Here is a 22,500-nt window from a genome sequence, read left to right as displayed (position 1 = left end):
GCGGTGGGTCTCTGCCAGGTGGTGGTGCGGTTCACATGGTCCACATAGAAGACACGACCATGACTGTCTATACGGGCCTCCCAGTCTGAAACACACACACAGCAGTGTTAACACACACACACACACACACACACACACACACACACACACACACTCATAGAAGATTCAACCGTGACTGTCTATACGAGCCTCCCAGTCTGCAAGGCAAATATATCATATGGACTGAGTGGACAAAACATTAGGAACTCTTTCTATGACATAGACTGACCAGGTGAATCCAGCTGAAAGCTATGATCCCTTATTGATGTCACCTGTTAAATTCACTTCAATCAGTGTAGATGAAGGGGAGGAGACAGGTTAAAGAATGTTTTTTAAGCATTGAGACAACTGAGACATGGGATTGTGTATGTGTGCCATTCAGAGGGTGAATGGGCAAGACAAAATATTTAAGTGCCTTTGAACGGGGTATGGTAGTAGGTGCCAGTCGCACTGGTTTGAGTGTGTCAAGAACTGCAAAGCTGGTGGGTTTTTCACACTCAACAGTTTCCCGTGTGTATCAAGAATGGTCCAGCACCCAAAGGACATCCAGCCAACTTGATACAACTGTGGGAAGCATTGGAGTCAACATGGGCCAGCATCCCTGTGGAACGCTTTCAACACCTTGTAGAGTCCATGCCCCATCGAATTGAGGCTGTTCTGAGGGCAAAAGGGGGTGTAACTCAATATTAGGAAGATGTTCCTGTGTATATGACACAAACTGAAAAAATCAACCCCTAAATCTAATACTATTACTAATTGTATAAATTCAGATGTCAGATGATGTGTCGGTCAACTGACATGATCTCGATCACTATATTTCTCCTTCTCCCTCAGAAACACATTACTCACTGGGCGGAAGGGTCTCATCTACTCTCTGGTAGCGACCAATATCGTGACGGACAGAGGGCAGAGAGCGGACTGACTGGTGACCGTTGACTTGAGCTGTGGCCCCTGAACAAGATGAGGAGAGAGGAAGACATTAAAACACACTGGGGCCCCTGAACAGAATAAAGATTAAACACACACACACACACGCGAGCACACACATTCAAACACACACATTCAAACCCCACTGTGTCACGCAAACCAGAGGGAAAGATAGACACATAATCTGACAATGATCAAATGTAATAAACGTCAAGTGAATAATACGTTTTTTTGTTTTGTTTTTTTGTTCTTTTGTTCATTTCCTTCAGATCCGTTTAGAGGATTTAACAATCTTTTCATCTTTCTTTCATAGTCCTAAAATGGGTCAATCCCTCGTGGTAGCACTGTACTGTTTGTCTAAGGAGAAGAAACATCACTACAACTCTGGACAAAATATCAAAGAGGATATTATAGATGCACACACAACCTCTATCGAAGGACCACGAACAAGAGTGTCACCTGAACATCCAAATATGCCTCTGAAGACTTAACACAAACCGGTAGCAGGTCAACTATGTTAGCTAGTGCCGTCATTGACTTTAAAACAGATGTTTTTGAGATTGGGTCATGGGAGCCAAAGACAGCCCAACTGGGTAGGGACAGCTCACTATCACAGTTTACTGTGAACTAGACACAAATTACTTATTCAAAATTCGTGACAGTCACACACTTTTTGGTGTGTATTACACAATTTTCCTTCTTCATAATGTATTCGTGTCCATTACGTTATACCCCCACCCAACCTCCCTCCTATCGTTTCTGGGATTAAAATGCACTGTATACAAAATCGTGTAGAGCACACACATTCTTTTCACTTTTTCCTGTGCCTGTCACGAATTTCCAATAAGCAATTTGTGTCTATTTCACACAAATGTGTGATACTGGGTTGCTGTGTTCTGTCTCTCACCTCCTGGTTCTCTGCCATCCTCAGAGACACTCTGAGAAGAGTCGATTGGCCCGCTGGCTTCAGAAGACCGCGCCCCCTCCTCCTGAGACACGCCTCCAGACGCCTGCATGATCTGCCTCCTCTGCCAGATCTCCCCACCCTCTTCTTCCTCATTGGCTGCTGCTGCTGTGCCGGCGGTCCTTGCTCCTGTGACATCAGAGCCAGAGGCCCCGCCCCCCTGGTCGGGAACGCTACTGGTCGTCGGGGTGGCTGCGATGGCACTTGCTCCTTCACTGGATGACTCCGCCCCTTCCTCCTCAGCCTTGGGCGCCACTTCCTCTTCCTTCTGTCCCTTCTGAAAATAGAGTAAAGTATTCTTTATTGTTAAACTTTGTTTTGGCATTTAGCGTTCATCACTAAGACATGAAAATATTTAGATGAACCTAAAGTTGAAATGTACAGTAAAATACGTGGTAGAGCTTTCTGTTAGATAGTGGGCGTCCCCTTATGAGTCATAGGATGGAACATGTCTATCGTAGCCTGTGATTCCCCAATGTGGACAGTGGCTGCCTTCATCGGACCCAACTATGAAATCTCAGAGGACATTTGTCAAGGGTTATGGAAGTGCTGTTTGACCCAGAGCATGGGCTATATCCAGCTGGAGCTGCCCAGGCCCTGGTCTGACAGCACCACTCACCTGAGTAGTGGATGTCTTCAGAACAGCAGGCAGTGAGTTCCTGAGGGGCCCCTGAGCTGCTGTGGCCCCTGAGATTATTGGCTGCTGGCTGGCCTCAGTCCTGGCTGCCACAGCCTCCTTTGACACCTCCTGCGCTGCAGTATTCGTCTCAGGTATTGGAGATAGGGGAGCCCCAGCCCCAGGCCCAACCACAGACTCAGGCCTGGCCTCAGCTCCAGCCCCAGGCCCAACCATAGACCCAGGCCTGGCCTCAGCTCCAGCTCCAGGCCCAACCACAGACTCAGGCCTGGCCTCAGCTCCAGCCCCAGGCCCAACGATAGACCCAGGCCTGGCCTCAGCTCCAGCCCCAGGCCCAACCATAGACCCAGGCCTGGCCTCAGCTCCAGCCCCAGGCCCAACGATAGACCCAGGCCTGGCCTCAGCTCCAGCCCCAGGCCCAACCATAGACCCAGGCCTGGCCTCAGCTCCAGCCCCAGGCCCAACGATAGACCCAGGCCTGGCCTCAGCTCCAACCCCAGGTCTGGCTATAGTTAGAGATCCAACCACAGCCATGGATCCAGCTCCAGTCCTGGCCTCAACTGCAACTGCAACTCCAGCCCCAGCCATGGATACAGCCCCATCCCAATTCCCAGCCCCATCTCCATCCCCAGCCCCATCTCCATCTCCATCTCCATCCCCAGCCCCATCCCCAGCCCCATCTCCATCTCCATCCCCAGCCCCATCTCCAATCTCTGTCCCAGCTTCTGTCCCCTGCGCTCCCTCAGCCTCTCCCCTCTTTGCCTCTGTCCCGTCTTTCCCTTGTTTCCCCAGGCCCTGTTCAGATGAGGCAGCCCCCTCCCCAGCCCCAGCCTGAACACCATTGGTCAGTGGCAGCAAGGGCTTCCTGTCAGGTGGTGGGTGGTCCCTGGGCGGCCCCGCCTCCTCGTCTTCATCAGAATCTATATGCAACATGGCGCTGAGTCGCGTGTCCGTGGGGAAACTGGATCTCAGCTTGGGTGACGTCGCGCCCAGGGGCCGCTCTCCCGGGCCCTTAGGAGCCTCGATGGCATCCAGGTAGTCGTTGAGGGACACCTGGCGATGGGTGTGGCCGCCCAGGATGGCCAATCCTAGTTAGATTAGATTAGATATACTTTCATTGTCTGTTCACAGAAATGTACTTTACGTACAGAAAGCGTGTTGCATTAAAAACTAAAAGATAAATGAGCCGTAGACAGTTACATTACACATACTAACAGTATGACAGTTACATTAAACATACTAACAGTATGACAGTTACATGAAACATACTAACAGTATGACAGTTACATTAAACATACTAACAGTATGACAGTTACATTAAACATACTAACAGTATGACAGTTACATTAAACATACTAACAGTATGACAGTTACATTAAACATACTAACAGTATGACAGTTACATTAAACATACTAACAGTATGACAGTTACATTAAACATACTAACAGTATGACAGTTACATTAAACATACTAACAGTATGACAGTTACATTAAACATACTAACAGTATGACAGTTACATTAAACATACTAACAGTATGACAGTTACATTAAACATACTAACAGTATGACAGTTACATTACACATACTAACAGTATGACAGTTACATTAAACATACTAACAGTATGACAGTTACATTACACATACAAACAGTATGACAGTTACATTACACATACAAACAGTATGACAGTTACATTAAACATACTAACAGTATGACAGTTACATTAAACATACTAACAGTATGACAGTTACATTAAACATACAAACAGTATGACAGTTACATTAAACCTACTAACAGTATGACAGTTACATTAAACCTAGTAACAGTATGACAGTTACATGAAACATACTAACAGTATGACAGTTACATTAAACATACTAACAGTATGACAGTTACATGAAACATACTAACAGTATGACAGTTACATTAAACATACTAACAGTATGACAGTAACATTAAACATACTAACAGTATGACAGTAACATTAAACATACTAACAGTATGACAGTAACATTAAACATACTAACAGTATGACAGTTACATGAAACATACTAACAGTATGACAGTTACATTAAACATACTAACCGTATGACAGTTACATTAAACATACTAACAGTATGACAGTTCCATTAAACATACTAACAGTATGACAGTTACATTAAACATACTAACAGTATGACAGTTACATTAAACATACTAACAGTATGACAGTTACATTAAACATACTAACAGTATGACAGTTACATTAAACATACAAACAGTATGACAGTTACATTAAACATACTAACAGTATGACAGTTACATGAAACATACTAACAGTATGACAGTTACATGAAACATACTAACAGTATGACAGTTACATGAAACATACTAACAGTATGACAGTTACATGAAACATACTAACAGTATGACAGTTACATTAAACATACTAACAGTATGACAGTTACATGAAACATACTAACAGTATGACAGTTACATGAAACATACTAACAGTATGACAGTTACATGAAACATACTAACAGTATGAAATTTACATTAAACATACTAACAGTATGACAGTTACATTACACATACTAACAGTATGACAGTTACATGAAACATACTAACAGTATGACAGTTACATGAAACATACTAACAGTATGACAGTTACATGAAACATACTAACAGTATGACAGTTACATGAAACATACTAACAGTATGACAGTTACATGAAACATACTAACAGTATGACAGTTACATTAAACATACTAACAGTATGACAGTTACATTAAACATACTAACAGTATGACAGTTACATGAAACATACTAACAGTATGACAGTTACATGAAACATACTAACAGTATGACAGTTACATTAAACATACTAACAGTATGACAGTTACATTAAACCTACTAACAGTATGACAGTTACATGAAACATACTAACAGTATGACAGTTACATTAAACATACTAACAGTATGACAGTTACATTAAACATACTAACAGTATGACAGTTACATGAAACATACTAACAGTATGACAGTTACATGAAACATACTAACAGTATGACAGTTACATTAAACATACTAACAGTATGACAGTTACATTAAACATACTAACAGTATGACAGTTGAGTTAAACATACTAACTGTATGACAGTTGAGTTAAACATACTAACAGTATGACAGTTGAATTAAACATACTAACAGTATGACAGTTACATGAAACATACTAACAGTATGACAGTTACATTAAACATACTAACTGTATGACAGTTGAGTTAAACATACTAACAGTATCACAGTTGAATTAAACATACTAACAGTATGACAGTTACATTAAACATACTAACAGTATGACAGTTACATTAAACATACTAACAGTATGACAGTTACATTACACATACTAACAGTATGACAGTTACATTAAACATACTAACCGTATGACAGTTACATTAAACATACTAACAGTATGACAGTTCCATTAAACATACTAACAGTATGACAGTTCCATTAAACATACTAACAGTATGACAGTTACATTAAACATACTAACAGTATGACAGTTACATTAAACATACTAACAGTATGACAGTTACATTAAACATACTAACAGTATGACAGTTACATTAAACATACAAACAGTATGACAGTTACATTAAACATACTAACAGTATGACAGTTACATTAAACATACTAACAGTATGACAGTTACATTACACATACTAACAGTATGACAGTTACATTACACATACTAACAGTATGACAGTTACATGACACATACTAACAGTATGACAGTTACATGAAACATACTAACAGTATGACAGTTACATGAAACATACTAACAGTATGACAGTTACATGAAACATACTAACAGTACGACAGTTACATGAAACATACTAACAGTATGACAGTTACATGAAACATACTAACAGTATGACAGTTACATTAAACATACTAACAGTATGACAGTTACATTAAACATACTAACAGTATGACAGTTACATGAAACATACTAACAGTATGACAGTTACATTAAACATACTAACAGTATGACAGTTACATTAAACCTACTAACAGTATGACAGTTACATGAAACATACTAACAGTATGACAGTTACATTAAACATACTAACAGTATGACAGTTACATTAAACATACTAACAGTATGACAGTTACATTAAACATACTAACAGTATGACAGTTACATGAAACATACTAACAGTATGACAGTTACATTAAACATACTAACAGTATGACAGTTACATTAAACATACTAACAATATGACAGTTGAGTTAAACATACTAACTGTATGACAGTTGAGTTAAACATACTAACAGTATGACAGTTGAATTAAACATACTAACAGTATGACAGTTACATGAAACATACTAACAGTATGACAGTTACATTAAACATACTAACTGTATGACAGTTGAGTTAAACATACTAACAGTATCACAGTTGAATTAAACATACTAACAGTATGACAGTTACATTAAACATACTAACAGTATGACAGTTACATTAAACATACTAACAGTATGACAGTTGACAGTTGAGGTTAACATACTAACAGTAAAGACAACATAGCTTTAGGACTTTTACCTAGGACGTGTAGCTCGCCCACCGCCCCCCGGGCGTCACTCCAGACATCGTCTCCAACCCTGTGGACCTCTCCGTTGAGCAGAGAGGAGTCGGACCCCGTAGGAGAAGGGCCCCGGGCCCTGGAGGAAGGGTGGGGGAGGTCTTCATCGTCAGAGGGGCTCCCAGGGTCCCCGTTCACTGACAAACCCAAGATGGAACCCATGGCATCAGGAGAGCCCTCTGTCAGGGAGGGAGAAAACATAGATTTTCCTTCAAAACTCATACACAACATTTGATTGATGGGTGTGTGACATTCAAAAGTAATATATATAGTATGCCATTTAGCAGACACTTTTATCCAAATATATATAATCAGTCTTACATAAGCGGATCAACACAAAGCCTCTCTCCTAAACAGATGTTATTACTTTATTACTCATGCCCTCTCCCATGTCCTCACCGTCATGTCCAGAGGTCATGTCCTTACCGTCATGTCCAGAGGTCATGTCCTCACCGTCATGTCCAGAGGTCATGTCCTCACCGTCATGTCCAGAGGTCATGTCCTCACCGTCATGTCCTTACCGTCATGTCCAGAGGTCATGTCCTTACCGTCATGTCCAGAGGTCATGTCCTTACCGTCATGTCCAGAGGTCATGTCCACTCTGAACTGCAGCTGGCCGCTCACATGGTCCGTGGGCAGACGACGACACAGGGTGTAGCTTAGCGGCTGGTCCCTGTGGACATGAACACACATTACAAACCATTCAGACTCAGTTGTAGGTCAATATGACCAATACATGGTTATTTAAATAGTTACAAAGATTACTATTGATTGAATATGTATCTCTTTTTATTTATTTTTACTTTTAACCCTTTTCCTCCCCAATTTCGTGATATCCAATTGGTAGTTACAGTCTTGACCCATCGCTGCAACTCCCGTACGGACTCGAGAGCCATGCGTCCTCCGAAATATGACCCTGCCAAGCCGCACTGCTTCTTGACACACTGCCTGCTTAACCCGGAAGCCAGCCGCACCAATGTGTCGGAGGAAACACCGTCCCACTGGCGACCGAAGTCAGCTTGCAGGCGCCCGGCCCGGCACAAGGAGTCGCTAGGGTGCGATGGGACAAGGACATCCTGGCCGGCCAAACCCTCCCCTAACCCGGACGACGCTGGGCGCCGCCTCATGGGTCTCCTGGTCACAGCCAGCTGTGACACCGCCTGGGATCGAACCCGGGGCTGTAGTGGCGCCTCAAGCAGTGCCTTAGACCGCTGCACCACTCGGGAGGCCTGAATATGTTTCTCTGAGTGTGGGCGTGGTTTCCAGTTGACTCACTCTGCATTTGGCCTCTCTAGCAGCCTCTGCACTGGGATGGTCAGCTGACCCAGGAAGCGCTTGATGATTGGTCGGCTTTTAGAAAACTTATCCTTTACCTCGATCTCCAAGACATCTGTCATCAGAGCCACAAACGTGTACTTCTGACAGAGAGAGAAAGAGAATTGTAAAGCATTATTTTACAGTGTGTGTGTGTGTGTGTGTGTGTGTGTGTGTGTGTGTGTGTGTGTGTGTGTGTGTGAGTGAGAGTGAGAGTGAGAGAGAGAGAGACCTCTCCGGGCCAGACAGGGTTGGTCGTGTTAGATATGATGGCGGAGCGTCTCTCCTGTCCGTGGTGTGTGAAGGTGGGGAAGCCACTCCTCTTCCCAGGGTGGATGGACATCTTCAGGTAGGGGTCAGGGTTAAAGAACATCCCCTTCTTCAGACCCAATGCACGGATATCTATAGAGATAGAAACACATCCCATGTATCCCGTAAATATACTGTAAATATATAAAGCTCATGGATATCTACACAGATACACATATTAGCGCTGTGGACTTATACCACATACACAGAATAATGAAATAATACATCTATTTTAAACACATTAGGATATCTACAGAGAAAGCACAACTTCATAATGTATACCAGGGGTAGGTAGGTAACTCAGGTCATGGAGTGCCTAACTGGAGGTAATGTGCAGTAACACATCTCAACCACAGGGAGGCAGTGCAGATCACACCAGACCAGAGTTGAGTGAGACAAGCTACCAATCAACAAAAACTGACCTGATAAAGTGAAGCTGACGAGTTTCCGACAGTTCTCTGTCACTGATTGGCCCTCAGCTTGACCCTCAGCTCTAACCTGGCAAGGAAACAACCAATGGGAGATGAGCTGTGATGGGAACTCAACCAATGAGAGATGAGCAGTTAGTATAGGATAGTATAATACCACAGACATGAGACGTATGGTTGAGGGTCAAGACTGGAAAATATATAATCAATATCCAGTTTAACACAGAGCAGTACAGCACAGTGTAACACTGAGATCTGTTGGAGAGTGATATATAGGTGGGTCAGAGTGAGAGATGTAGGACTGTAGAGATGTAGAGCAGATCAGGTGGACTGGGCATCTGGTCATCTGTCAGATCCTGTCATAAAACCAACATGGCTGCCTGCCAGACGCTCCCTCCGATTGGAGGATTAACGCTCTGAATTTCATATCAAATTAATTTGTCCCAGCTGGTATTACTGAGGGAGGGAGGGCGAGGGGTGGAGGGAGAAGGAGAAGGGGGAAAGGGAGGGAGGGAGGGAGAGGGGGTAGAGGAGAGAGAGAGAGGGGGCAGGGGGCAGGGGGTGGAGAGAGGGGGGGGGGAGGAAGGGAGAGAGGAAAGGAGAGAAAAAGATGGAGATGGAGCAAGATAGATTGAGACAGGAAATGTATACCTGCTTTATCTATTCAAACTAATGTAGTCCAACTGCCACATTCAGATTTATATAATATAGTCCAACTGCCACATTCAGAGTGATATCTAATATAGTCACTCTGCCACATTCAGAGTGATATCTAATATAGTCCAACTGCCACATTCAGATTGATATCTAAAATAGTCCAACTGCCACATTCAGAGTGATATCTAATATAGTCCAACTGCCACATTCAGAGTGATATCTAATATAGTCCAACTGATTCCGTCTCTCACAGTTGAAGTGTACCTATGATAAAAATTACAGACCTCTACATGCTTTGTAAGTAGGAAAACCTGCAAAATCGGCAGTGTATCAAATACTTATTCTCCCCACTGTACACACACACACACACACACACACACATACACAGTATACACATACACACACACACACCTCTCTCTCTCTCTCTCTCTCTCTCTCTCTCTCTCTCTAAACAACCAGATAAGCTTGACCTTGATACAGTTACACCATATTTTATACAGTTACTTGATACATAACCACTCCTTCATGAACATAAACACACACACACACACACAAACACACACACACACACACACACACACACAGTACTCACAGGAACTCCTGGGTTCTTGACGGTGATGCAGGGGGTTGTTGCTCTCAAGGCACCACTCACTCCATGGTAGTACTTAAAGCTGATCTTAGTCTCAGCTGAGGAAGCAAAACACACCGAAGAAAAATAGTTATATTGTTCTAATCATCCTGAACACACATAAACAGTCCTTCATAAACATTAACACACACACTATACTCACGCTCCATGAAGTAAGGCCCAGGCTCCAGCATCCAGATGATCTGTCCTCTCTGGGTGCCGTTCACCCCGCGGTTCTTAGAGTCCCACACGTTGGCAGGACACGTCTCATCTGGGGAGGGGACACACACAGTCGCATCACTGACATAGGCTGTAACAGTGATGACATAGGCCATAACACAACTGACCCATACACTAGATGCAGTAATCTAGTGTAACGGTAGCTGATGCTGTAATTTAGTGTAACGGTAGCTGATGCTGTAATCTAGTGTAACGGTAGCTGATGCTGTAATCTAGTGTAACGGTAGCTGATGCTGTAACCTAGTGTAACGGTAGCTGATGCTGTAACCTAGTGTAACGGTATCTGATGCTGTAACCTAGTGTAACGGTATCTGATGCTGTAACCTAGTGTAACAGTATCTGATGCTGTAACCTAGTGTAACGGTAGCTGATGCTGTAACCTAGTGTAACGGTAGCTGATGCTGTAACCTAGTGTAACAGTAGCTGATGCTGTAACCTAGTGTAACGGTAGCTGATGCTGTAACCTAGTGTAACAGTATCTGATGCTGTAATCTAGTGTAATGGTAGCTGACGCTGTAACCTAGTGTAACGGTAGCTGATGCTGTAACCTAGTGTAACGGTAGCTGATGCTGTAATCTAGTGTAACGGTAGTTGATGCTGTAACCTAGTGTAACGGTAGCTGATGCTGTAACCTAGTGTAACAGTAGTTGATGCTGTAACCTAGTGTAGTGTAACGGTAGCTGATGCTGTAACCTAGTGTAACGGTAGCTGATGCTGTAATCTAGTGTAACAGTAGCTGATGCTGTAACCTAGTGTAACGGTAGCTGATGCTGTAATCTAGTGTAACGGTAGGTGATGCTGTAACCTAGTGTAACGGTAGCTGATGCTGTAATTTAGTGTAACGGTAGCTGATGCTGTAACCTAGTGTAACGGTAGTTGATGCTGTAACCTAGTGTAACGGTAGCTGATGCTGTAATCTAGTGTAACGGTAGGTGATGCTGTAACCTAGTGTAACGGTAGCTGATACTGTAACCTAGTGTAACAGTAGTTGATGCTGTAACCTAGTGTAACAGTAGCTGATGCTGTAATCTAGTGTAACAGTAGCTGATGCTGTAATCTAGTGTAACAGTAGGTGATGCTATAACCAAGTGTAATGGTAGCTGATGCTGTAACCTAGTGTAACGGTAGCTGATGCTGTAACCTAGTGTAACGGTAGCTGATGCTGTAACCTAGTGTAACGGTAGCTGATGCAGTAACCTAGTGTAACGGTAGCTGATGCTGTAACCTAGTGTAATGGTAGCTGATGCTGTAACGGTAGCTGATGCAGTAACCTAGTGTAACAGTAGCTGATGCTGTAATCTAGTGTAACGGTAGCTGATGTTGTAATCTAGTGTAACGGTAGCTGATGCTATAATCTAGTGTAATGGTAGCTGATGCTGTAACCTAGTGTAACAGTAGCTGATGCTGTAACCTAGTGTAACGGTATCTGATGCTGTAACCTAGTGTAACAGTAGCTGATGCTGTAACCTAATGGTAGCTGATGCTGTAACTTAGTGTAATGGTAGCTGATGCTGTAACCTAGTGTAACGGTAGCTGATGCTGTAACCTAGTGTAACGGTAGCTGATACTGTAACCTAGTGTAACAGTAGTTGATGCTGTAACCTAGTGTAACAGTAGCTGATGCTGTAATCTAGTGTAACAGTAGCTGATGCTGTAATCTAGTGTAACAGTAGGTGATGCTATAACCAAGTGTAATGGTAGCTGATGCTGTAACCTAGTGTAACAGTAGCTGATGCTGTAACCTAGTGTAACGGTAGCTGATACTGTAACCTAGTGTAACAGTAGTTGATGCTGTAACCTAGTGTAACAGTAGCTGATGCTGTAATCTAGTGTAACAGTAGCTGATGCTGTAATCTAGTGTAACAGTAGGTGATGCTATAACCAAGTGTAATGGTAGCTGATGCTGTAACCTAGTGTAACGGTAGCTGATGCTGTAACCTAGTGTAACGGTAGCTGATGCTGTAACCTAGTGTAACGGTAGCTGATGCAGTAACCTAGTGTAACGGTAGCTGATGCTGTAACCTAGTGTAATGGTAGCTGATGCTGTAACCTAGTGTAACGGTAGCTGATGCAGTAACCTAGTGTAACAGTAGCTGATGCTGTAATCTAGTGTAACGGTAGCTGATGCTGTAATCTAGTGTAACGGTAGCTGATGCTGTAATCTAGTGTAACGGTAGCTGATGCTGTAACCTAGTGTAACAGTAGCTGATGCTGTAACCTAGTGTAACGGTATCTGATGCTGTAACCTAGTGTAACAGTAGCTGATGCTGTAACCTAGTGTAATGGTAGCTGATGCTGTAACTTAGTGTAATGGTAGCTGATGCTGTAACCTAGTGTAACGGTAGCTGATGCTGTAACCTAGTGTAACGGTAGCTGATGCTGTAACCTAGTGTAACGGTAGCTGATGCTGTAACCTAGTGTAACAGTAGCTGATGCTGATGCTGTAACCTAGTGTAACAGTATCTGTTACAGACACTATGGTCACTTTCCTGTTGTCTTTGAGCTGTGTAGGATGACAAACGTCTGACATAGTCCATGTGTCACTCAGACAGTGTGGGACAGAGATGCGTGCATGCGCGTGTGTTTGTGTGTTTGTGTGTTTGTAGTAGTGTATCTGTCGCTCAGACAGTGTGTGACAGAGAGATGACCATGATGAATATGTCTCCTGTGTTATCACCAAGTCTCCCCTCAGAGCCATAACTCAACTCACACCATGTCACAATCAATAACGTCTGGACAAGAGCCAGGCCTGGGTGGCAAGTGACAGCAGTCACAAGTCACACACAGACACACACACAGACAGGGTTGGGGAGTACATGTAATCAGATTACAAAAAACTGTAATGAATTACATTAACCAGCAAAATTATTGTAATCCGATTACAGATACTTTAGAAAAACTAGATGATTACTTCTTAGATTACTTTTAAATTCAGAAAGGATGTTTTCTGAAAAACAAATACATTATGACACCTTTCTAAATGACATTCAATTCAGCATTGAAAAAAGGTGCAGGTTTAAGTTTGCTCCACCTGAGAGAGTCTGACCACAAGTCAGAGACCACTGTGATGACACACCAACACTATGATGACTCTACCTCCCCAGAGGCTGCTTATTTCATGAATAACCCAGGTGATGTCACAATAAGTAACTTGTGCCATGCCGTTACACGGAAACCCTATGGTTTCTCCTCAGGCTCAACAAGGGAGAGGTGGAAAAGGAGGAGAGGAAGAGAGGGGGATGGGGATGGAGGAGGGGAAGAGAGGGGGATGGGGATGGAGGAGAGGAAGAGAGGGGGAAGGGGATGGAGGAGAGGAAGAGAGGGAGATGGGATGGAGGAGAGGAAGAGAGGGGGATGGGGATGGAGGAGAGGAAGAGAGGGGGATGGGGATGGAGGAGAGGAAGAGAGGGGGATGGGGATGGAGGAGAGGAAGAGAGGGGATGGGGATGGAGGAGAGGAAGAGAGGGGGAAGGGGTGATGGAGGGGAGGAAGAGAGGGAGATGGAGGAGAGGAAGAGAGGGGGATGGGATGGAGGAGAGGAAGAGAGGGGGATGGGGATGGAGGAGAGGAAGAGAGGGGGATGGGGTGATGGAGGGGAGGAAGAGAGGGAGATAGGGATGGAGGAGAGGAAGAGAGGGAGATGGGGATGGAGGAGAGGAAGAGAGGGGGATGGGGATGGAGGAGAGGAAGAGAGGGGGAAGGGGTGATGGAGGGGAGGAAGAGAGGGAGATGGGGATGGAGGAGAGGAAGAGAGGGGGAAGGGGTGATGGAGGGGAAGAGAGGGAGATGGGGATGGAGGAGAGGGGGATGGGGGATGGGGTGATGGAGGAGAGGAAGAGGGGGGGATGGGGTGATGGAGGGGGGAAGGGGGGGATGGGGATGGACGAGAGGAAGAGAGGGGGATGGGGTGATGGAGGAGAGGGGGATGGTGGATGGGGTGATGGAGGGGAGGAAGAGAGGAGATGGGGATGGGGATGGAGGAGAGGGGGATGGGGTGATGGAGGGGAGGAAGAGAGGGGATGGGGTGATGGAGGGGGAAGAGGGGGGAGGCAGGGCAGGGCAGACGGTAGGTGCCGGTAATGGAGCCGTGTTGGCTCCAGGGCGGGGATGGATGGCCCATGGCCAGGCCCAGAATGATGCATTTCTCTGGAGGACACATCTTAGGTCTTTCCCCCGCCCCGGTCAATACCTCCACACACAGAACCTGGTGTAGAGAGTGGATGGATCGCCTTTCACTGGCCACCACTCTCTCTACTGGCTGCTGCTGACACTTTAGTGTACAGAATGTGTGTGTGTGTGTGTGTGTGTGTGTGTGTCCGGTAGTAAGTGCGGTCTGATAGCAGGTTGATGATAATGAGAAGATAATTAATGAACTGAAGCTGACTCACTACTCTCCAGGATGTCCAGAAGTCCAGGCAGAGATTCAGAAGACCACTACTCACTACTCTCCAGGATGTCCAGAAGTCCAGGCAGAGATTCAGAAGACCACTACTCACTACTCTCCAGGATGTCCAGAAGTCCAGGCAGAGATTCAGAAGACCACTACTCACTACTCTCCAGGATGTCCAGAAGTCCAGGCAGAGATTCAGAAGACCACTACTCACTACTCTCCAGGATGTCCAGAAGTCCAGGCAGAGATTCAGAAGACCACTACTCACTACTCTCCAGGATGTCCAGAAGTCCAGGCAGAGATTCAGAAGACCACTACTCACTACTCTCCAGGATGTCCAGAAGTCCAGGCAGAGATTCAGAAGACCACTACTCACTACTCTCCAGGATGTCCAGAAGTCCAGGCAGAGATTCAGAAGACCACTACTCACTACTCTCCAGGATGTCCTGAAGTCCAGGCAGAGATTCAGAAGACCACTACTCACTACTCTCCAGGATGTCCAGAAGTCCAGGCAGAGATTCAGAAGACCACTACTCACTACTCTCCAGGATGTCCAGAAGTCCAGGCAGAGATTCAGAAAACCACTACTCACTACTCTCCAGGATGCCCAGAAGTCCAGGCAGAGATTCAGAAGACCACTACTCACTACTCTCCAGGATGTCCAGAAGTCCAGGCAGAGATTCAGAAGACCACTACTCACTACTCTCCAGAAGTCCAGGCAGAGATTCAGAAGACCACTACTCACTACTCTCCAGGATGTCCAGAAGTCCAGGCAGAGATTCAGAAGACCACTACTCACTACTCTCCAGGATGTCCTGAAGTCCAGGCAGAGATTCAGAAGACCACTACTCACTACTCTCCAGGATGTCCAGAAGTCCAGGGAGAGATTCAGAAGACCACTACTCACTACTCTCCAGGATGTCCAGAAGTCCAGGCAGAGATTCAGAAGACCACTACTCACTACTCTCCAGGATGTCCAGAAGTCCAGGCAGAGATTCAGAAGACCACTACTCACTACTCTCCAGGATGTCCAGAAGTCCAGGCAGAGATTCAGAAGACCACTACTCACTACTCTCCATGATGTCCAGAAGTCCAGGCAGAGATTCAGAAGACCACTACTCACTACTCTCCAGGATGTCCAGAAGTCCAGGCAGAGATTCAGAAGACCACTACTCACTACTCTCCATGATGTCCAGAAGTCCAGGCAGAGATTCAGAAGACCACTACTCACTACTCTCCAGGATGTCCAGAAGTCCAGGCAGAGATTCAGAAGACCACTACTCACTACCCTCCAGGATGTCCAGAAGTCCAGGCAGAGATTCAGAAGACCACTACTCACTACTCTCCAGGATGTCCAGAAGTCCAGGCAGAGATTCAGAAGACCACTACTCACTACTCTCCAGGATGTCCAGAAGTCCAGGCAGAGATTCAGAAGACTACTACTCACTACCCTCCAGGATGTCCAGAAGTCCAGGCAGAGATCCAGAAGGTGCAGAGTGCTGACTAGTTCCCCCCATATAGCTAGTATACACACAATATGCTCACAACCACAAAGTTTGCCAGCAGAGGACACACACACTTTAATACTTTGCTATTGCGATTACCTCAGCCTGCCTGGCTGTGGTCCAGTGTATTCATCACATGCACTTTTCTCTCTGCTCATCACGTAGTGCCCCCAAAACACACTCACACACGCACACCATAGTGCCCTCAAAGCTCATCACTAAGCTAAGGACACTGGGACTAAACACCTCCCTCTACAACTGGATCCTGGACTTCCTGATGGGCCACCCCCAGGTGGTAAGGGTAGGTAACAACACATCTGCTATGCTGACCCTCAACATGGGGGCCCCTCAGGGGTGCGTGCTCAGTCCCCTCCTGTACTCCCTGTTCACCCATGACTGCATGGCCAAGCACGACTCCAACACCATCATTAAGTTTGCAGACGACACAACAGTGGTAGGCCTGATCACCGACAACGATGAGACAGCCTATAGGGAGGAGGTCAGAGACCTGGCCGTGTGGTGCCAGGACAACAACCTCTACCTCAACGTGATCAAGACAAAGGAGCTGATCGTGGACTACATGAAAAGGAGGACTGAGCACGCCCCCATTCTCATCGACGGGGCTGTAGTGGAGCAGGTTGAGAGCTTCAAGTTCCTTGGTGTCCACATCACCAACAAACTATCATGGTCCAAACACACTAAGACAGTCGTGAAGAGGGCACGACAAAGCCTATTCCCCCTCAGGAGACTGAAAAGATTTGGCATGGGTCCTCAGATCCTCAAAAAGTTATACAGCTGCACCATCGAGAGCATCCTGACTGGTTGCGTCACCGCCTGTTATGGCAACTGCTTGGCCTCCGACCGCAAGGCACTACAGAGGGTAGTGCGTACAGCCCAGTACATCACCGGGGCCAAGCTTCCTGCCATCCAGGACCTCTATACCAGGCGGTGTCAGAGGAAGGCCCTAAAAATGGCCAAAGACTCCAGCCACCCTCGTCATAGACTGTTCTCTCTGCTACCGCACGGCAAACGGTACCGGAGCACCAAGTCTAGGTCCAAAAGGCTTCTTAACAGTTTGTACCCCCAAGCCATAAGACTCCTGAACAGCTAATCATGGCTACCTGGACTATTTGCACTGCCCTCCCACCCCATCTTTTTTACGCTGATGCTACTCTGTTTATTATCTATGCATAGTCACTTTAACTCTACCTACATGTACATATTACCTCAGTTACCTCGACTAACCTGTGCCCCCGCACATTGACTCTGTACCGGTACCCCCTGTATATAGCCTCACTACTGTTATTTTACTGCTGCTCTTTAATTATTATGATTTTTTTTTACTTATCTATTTTTTACTTAACACTTGTTTTTCTTAAAACTGCATTGTTGGTTAAGGGCTTGTAAGTAAGCATTTCACTGTATGGTCTACACCTGTTGTATTCGGTGCATGTGACAAATAACATTTGATTTGATTTGATTTGATTTGAAGACACACACACAGCATCAGGGATAAGTAATTCAACTTCACCGTCAGGGTGAGAAAAGGAAAGAGACAGCGATGTGAGGAGGAGAGGAGGAGGGGAAGAGGAGAGGAGGGGAGGCGACGGGAGAGGAGGAGAAAAGGAGAGGAGAGGAGGCGACGGGAGAGGAGGAGAGCAGAGGACGGGAAGAGGAGAGGAGGGGAAGAGGAGAGGAGAGGAGGAGAGGAGGGGGAGAGGAGAGGAGAGGAGGAGGGCATTATGATACAATGCTCTTATACTCTCAGGTGATCCTGACGTAGTGCTTTCACCTCGCTACCCCGTCCTCCCTCCCTCTCTTCCTCCCTCTCTTCCACCCCCTCTCTTCCTCCCCCTCTCTTCCCCCCCCTCTCTTCCCCCCTCTCATTCTAACTCCCTCCCTCCCCCTCTCTCCTCCACCCTCTCTCTTCTATCTCCCTCCCCCTCTCTCTTCCCCCCTCTCTCTTCCCCCCTCTCTTCCTCCCTCCCTCCCCCTCTCCTCCCCCCTCTCCCCCTCTCTCTCTCTTCCTCCCTCTCTTCCACCCCCTCTCTTCCTCCCCCTCTCTTCCCCCCCTCTCTTCCCCCCTCTCATTCTAACTCCCTCCCTCCCCCTCTCTCCTCCACCCTCTCTCCCCCTCTCTCTTCTATCTCCCTCCCTCCCCCTCTCTCTTCCCCCCTCTCTCCCCCCCTCTCTTTTCCCCCCTCTCTCCCCCCCTCTCTTCCTCTCTCCCTCAGCTCCCAGTCCATCAGTATTAAGCTTCATTCCCTTAACCTTGACACTGGATATCTGAGCTGCTAGAAGTCATTTCCACATGGCCATGTGATTCCTACAGTACTGAAGCCCTCTACTGTACATCCTCTGCTGCTCTGTTCTAAACATGTATCCTTGGTCTCCATTGAGGATCTTGTTCTATGATTGATTTGTGTGTTTTTAAAATGTGAAGGTAGCTAAATTAATTTCCCACTTTCTGGGAATGGGATCATAAAGGAAAACCCCTCCCCCTTCTTCCCATGAAGATGGTCTAGTCCTCCCCCCGTGTCTCACCGATGTGGTAGAGTCCGATCCAGTCCGTGGCGTCCACTTCCTCCTTGATGTCCCAGTTGATGACCAGGTTTTGGCCCCGCCCCATCGTGAACTCGTACGTCGACGCAGTCAGCGATGACCTGCTCTCCGAGGTCACCAGGTCCGTGTCGCTATTGGCCCTTTGTAGCCCGCCGCCATGACCCTCTCCATGACCTCCGACCCCTGACCTTTCACCAGCTGACCTTTCCCCCCCGTGACCCCTTGGGCCCACCCCATCGCCGCCCTGGGCTGAGAGGGAGCGCAGGCTTTCGGGGCTGATGGTGTAGCGCATGTGGGGGTTGCGCCTCCTCACCACCAGGAGGTGTTCACGAGCAGTGGGGGTGGTCGTCATGGTGACCACGGGGGAGGAGGGGGAGGTGGGAGGAGGGGACTGGTGGTGAGAGGGGTGGGGATGATGGTGATGATGGGGAGAGTGGTGGTGTGGGGGGTGATGGTGGTGATGGGAGGGGGAGGAAGGGAGGGGGTGGGGGCGGGGGCGGGGGGGGAGGACGGCCGTGGCGAGGGAGGGGCGAATGGTGGAGGTCGGGCAGGAGAGGGGGGAGAACCGGGGGCTCGCCCAAGGCTGGAGCCAGAGAGGAGGGCCACAGGCCAGGAGGCCACAGCACAGGGCCAGAGACAGCCTGGTAGAGCCTTGTAGAGCCTACTAGAACCTAATAGAACATACTGGAACCTAATAGAACATACTAGAACCTAATAGAACATACTGGAACCTAACAGAACATACTAGAACCTAATAGAACATACTAGAACCTAACAGAACATACTAGAACCTAACAGAACATACTAGAACCTAATAGAACATACTAGAACATACTCGAACCTAATAGAAGCTGACGCGCTAGCTACCGTCAGTGGAAGCCTCAAAAACTAGGTTTATTAAGGTTAATCCTGTAAAGCACTTTGTGAGAAATGTTGTTGTAAAAAGGGCTTTATAAATAAAGTTTGATTGATTGATTGAATTTGAGGCCTGTGATCCAGTCTTTCTAATGGTTGAGATGGACAGGAAGTGAGGTGGGCTGATGCTGAGGTCACATCCTGTTCTCTTCTGTCCGGTCACTGCTCCTCCAGCCCAGTTTCACTCATACACATCAGAACATTTAGCTTTACTTCAATACTCAGTGGAGTACAACTGGAATGGTTTAAGGTTTCAATCTTGGGATGGACTGTACCATGGGTCTTACATTCAGGTCCTGAGGGTGCATGTTGGGAGGGAGAGAGAGGGAGGGAGGGAGGGAGGGAGGGGATGAGGGGGGCGAAGCTCCTCTCTCCCCCTCGTCTGTTTGGGGAGGGGTGGAGTGGAATGATGTTGGTTTGGAGTCTGGTTGGGACTAGGGTGGTCTGGGGTAGGGTGTAGAGGTGGACCAACTCTCCAGACCAATGTGTTGTCCTCTTCCAGGGGGGAGAGAAAGGGGTGAGAGGGGGGAGAGAGGGAGACTGCAGGCCTGAGGTGGTGGTGGAGGTGATGAAGGTAGGTTGGACACCTGTGAGAGAGGGAGAGAGAGAGGGAGAGAGAGAGAGGGATGGGGAGAAAGAGGGAGGGGACGATCAGAGATATAAAAATAACGCCCAGGATCAACCAATGACAGGAGAACGACAGGAACAACAGAAGCATTGTTTAACAGACTTGATCAGCATCATTGCAACGGCAGCCCTAACACTTGATTTGAAACAGAACAAGCTATCCCCAGCTTCCTAATCAATGACCGCTATTTAACCTAAAAACAGGACATGTATTTACAAGGTTGTGGGTTGTTGGTTGTTGCTCCAGTAACCACAGCAGACTCACCACCGATTGTGGCTTCACTGTAACAGGCAGCCACTGGATGATAAAGGAGGGACCCACTGGAGACATCCCACCTTGTATCACTCCACTGTTAACACAGTGTTTTAGTTCAACCTCCCTCCCTCTGTAAACACAGTGTTTTAGATCAACCTCCCTCCCTCTGTAAACACAGTGTTTTAGATCAACCTCCCTCCCTCTGTAAACACAGTGTTTTAGATCAACCTCCCTCCATCTGTAAACACAGTGTTTTAGATCAACCTCCCTCCATCTGTAAACACAGTGTTTTAGATCAACCTCCCTCCATCTGTAAACACAGTGTTTTAGATCAACCTCCCTCCATCTGTAAACACAGTGTTTTAGATCAACCTCCGTCCTGCTGTTAACACAGTGTTTTAGATCAACCTCCCTCCCCCTGTTAACAGTGCTTTAGATCAACCTCCCTCCCTGTTAACAGTGTTTTAGATCAACCTCCCTCCCCGTTAACAGTGTTTTAGATCAACCTCCCTCCATCTGTAAACACAGTGTTTTAGATCAACCTCCCTCCCTGTTAACAGTGTTTTAGATCAACCTCCCTCCCCCTGTTAACAGTGTTTTAGATCAACCTCCCTCCCTCTGTAAACACAGTGTTTTAGATCAACCTCCCTCCCTGTTAACAGTGTTTTAGATCAACCTCCCTCTCTCCTCCCTTCCCTAGCCTGCCTTCTCTCTCCGTCCTTCTCTCTCTTCCATCTTCCCTCCTCTCTCCATCGTCCTCCATCCTCCCTCTCTCTCCCCTCTTGTCGCTCCTCCCTCTCCCCTCCTCTCTCCATCCTGCTCCCTTTCCTAATCAGGTCTTAACATCAGTTGATCTGACCAAGCCTGTGAGGGAAAACACTGATGACCCATAGTCACTTGTGGCATCTCTGGTGGAGAGGACAGATGGAGAAGAGAGAGAGAGAGAGAGAGAGGGAGGAGAGAGAGAGAGAGATAGACGGGAGGAGAGGGAGAGAGAGAAAGAGCAAGAGAGAGAGAGAGAGAGAGAGAGAGAGAGAGAGAGAGAGAGAGAGACAGAGAGACAGAGAGACGGGAGGAGAGGGAGGGGGAGAGAGAGAGAGAGGCGGGAGGAGAGGGAGAGAGAGAGACGGGAGAGAGCTAGAGAGAGAGAGAGAGAGAGAGAGAGAGAGAGAGAGAGAGAGAGAGAGAGAAAGAGAGCGAGAGAGTGAGACAGGAGGAGAGGGAGAGAGCTAGAGAGATGGAGAGAGCTAGAGTACTAGAAACAGTGAGTTAGAGAGAGAGAGAGAGAGAGAGAGAGAGAGACAGAGAGAGAGAGAGCGATAGAGAAACACTACTGACGAGTCACCATTTCCTGTGAGATTCTAATATGCCTGACTAGAGAGACAGAAAGCAATAGAGAGTGAAGGATATAGAGAAAGCGTGAGCGAAGAGGAGAGGAGACGAAAGGAGAGCAGATGTGAGGAGAGGAGAGAGA

General features: G+C 46.6%; 1 pseudogene across 1 annotated transcript in view; it reads right to left on the bottom strand.

Annotated features, from left to right (window-relative positions):
• Positions 1–19,604, bottom strand: part of LOC311114529 (E3 ubiquitin-protein ligase HECW2-like) — a 35,985-nt pseudogene extending 16,381 nt beyond the window's left edge. Inside the window, exons 1-12 of the transcript in view lie at positions 19,211–19,604; positions 10,695–10,802; positions 10,496–10,590; positions 9,241–9,316; positions 8,742–8,911; positions 8,471–8,613; positions 7,771–7,868; positions 7,156–7,374; positions 2,550–3,655; positions 1,874–2,207; positions 889–990; positions 1–85 (exon numbers count right to left, since the gene is read on the bottom strand). The exon at positions 1–85 is cut by the window's left edge and continues 66 nt beyond it. The product of the transcript in view is annotated as an E3 ubiquitin-protein ligase HECW2-like (transcript). The remainder of the gene's footprint in view (positions 86–888; positions 991–1,873; positions 2,208–2,549; positions 3,656–7,155; positions 7,375–7,770; positions 7,869–8,470; positions 8,614–8,741; positions 8,912–9,240; positions 9,317–10,495; positions 10,591–10,694; positions 10,803–19,210) is intronic.
• Between the last annotated feature and the right edge of the window lie 2,896 nt (positions 19,605–22,500).

Source organism: Coregonus lavaretus (genome assembly GCF_964263955.1).
Source record: "Coregonus lavaretus genome assembly, contig: HAP1_SCAFFOLD_591, whole genome shotgun sequence".
Lineage (NCBI taxonomy): Eukaryota > Metazoa > Chordata > Actinopteri > Salmoniformes > Salmonidae > Coregonus > Coregonus lavaretus.
This window is presented reverse-complemented; position numbering and strand designations above follow the sequence as displayed.